This window comes from Theobroma umbraticum, unplaced genomic scaffold (assembly GCF_002168275.2).
Source record: "Theobroma umbraticum cultivar Fairchild unplaced genomic scaffold, ASM216827v3 scaffold_204.0, whole genome shotgun sequence".
NCBI lineage: Eukaryota > Viridiplantae > Streptophyta > Magnoliopsida > Malvales > Malvaceae > Theobroma > Theobroma umbraticum.
In genome coordinates this window covers 763164-765274 of record NW_018397267.1, presented here as the reverse complement: position 1 = coordinate 765274, position 2111 = coordinate 763164, and positions in this window count along the sequence as shown.

The following is a 2111-nucleotide window of genomic DNA, read 5'->3' as shown; positions in this document are numbered from 1 at the left end:
CCACCCCTTAGATTTGTCTACCTTTTCCTCATGAATCTACCTTTAATGGAACACAAAATTAAAGACATCCATCTTGTATACCTTTACCTATCAATGCCAGATTTAACTAAAGAATCAACAAAAATATTAATTTCTATAAAAATATGCATAAAAAAACATTACACTGTTGATTTTTATTAAATATTTCAGTTACCTTATGATTTTGAATTCTTATTGTAACTTTCATATTTATATAGCAACACTCTTTCATTTGTTAGAAATTAAGTTTCTTATAGTCAAATTTTGTCATTCGATTTTTGATAATGTATACAGATTGAGATTATAGGATCCCTCGTTTGTACCCAAAATATTTTTTTTTTCTTGTTTAATACTTCTAGTGAGAATGAGAGGAAGTTCTGGAAGCCATGGGGGCGCCATGAACACTGGATTCCACTTCGACATTTTATAATCCACAAGCAAAATTTAATACGATCCTAGCCAAAGTAAGTGGGATTAGTTAGTTTTTCCATTGCAAGCAGTACAAAATACTAATTAAAAGGTGGTATAATTGGTCAAGACGACACGTACAGAAACCTTATCGAAGGAGTTGCTAAAACAAGTAAAGATCTTGGAAAGGATTTTGGCTTGATCTTCCTGTTTATATGTTTTGGTCTTGTTTCTAGGATGCCCTCTCTGCAGATGGACAGCTGGGACAGACTACTGTTGCACCAACCCATCCAACCTGCTCCATTGGGAACTTCTGCTTATTTTTTTGCTTTAATTTCTCCTTAATTTTAAATTTCCTTAAATCGAAACCTCACAGAAAAACATAAAAATCACTTGTACGTTGAATTCTGCTTTTACAAATCTGTGAGTTAAAGAATTTGTCTCTCTAAAAATACCATCAGAACTTTAACTCTTTCAAAATTTATGCAGACAAATGTAACATTAAGGGATAACTCATATTTAATCTGCCAAAAGCAAATTACGGACAAAACATTTATGAGAAAAGTGATCAGATATTATGCATGACAGGTCCAAAATTCATATTTGAATGCATGGTTGGTGAATCTTTGTGAGAGAAAATCTAATGCTCCTATAATCCTAATGGATTGAACGCTTGATGCTAAACCACCACGAGGTCCCTGCAGCTAAAAGCTACCCTTATTTGATCACATGGCGTCCAGTCGTCCACACGGCTGCTTCCCTATCCTATTGGTGGCTACCAAGCCTTTTTCTGTAGCTATGGCGGTCTTGTTATTATTTCAAAAACGACAATTACATAGTAGCTAGATCAGATAGTAGGGTGACAGATAGGACTCCATAGTCCATATAAATTTAATTCGAAGAATGAGAAATGGCCAAGGACAAATGATTTTCCAGTACATGGCGCTTCTCTTTCTTATCTCTCCCTGAAATTTTCAAGAAGATACAGTTACCTACTCCACCATCTCTAGTTTGGCTGATTAATGGTAGTAGTAGCACTATTTTATTGATTAGTTTGTTTAGTGTTTCTGCAATTATATTTGTTTTGATTACACTTGGGTTAAGATCGATGTATCTTTTGCATTCTTAATTGTCGGCTATGGTTGACTTTGAGAGACACAATTTTGACTTGTTCTTGACTTCGATGTCTTGTTCATGATTCCCGCAACATTTCACGTCCCTTTGGAACAACAGGAACGAGCTTGCCAATGATTGTTGGTGAGAGTCTGTGCTATATAAATAGCTGACAGTGGAGATCATGGAGAATGAAACCAAGCAAATGTGGGCTTAGGGTCTGTCTTAGACTTGCTTGTTTCTGAGAATCTATTCGTTACAACCCATGGCAAATTCTGCTAAATTTTGGTACGTGGCTCTTCTTCTTTTAAGTGTTGCTGGTACTTTGAGTGGTGATGAGAGTGGTTATGGAGGTCCGGGAGGTCGGGGGTATGATGATAGTGATAATGAAGACAATAGTTATTGCTCATATAGAAGCTGGCGAAGTTGTGGCAGCTTCTTTGGCAGAGGTGGTAAAGGTTATGGTGGTGGAGGCGGCGGAGGAGGTGGGGAAGGTGGTGGAGTAGGTAATGGTGTTGGACATGGAGAGGGGCATGGTGCAGGAGGAGGCAGTGGCAATGGTGGAGCAGGAG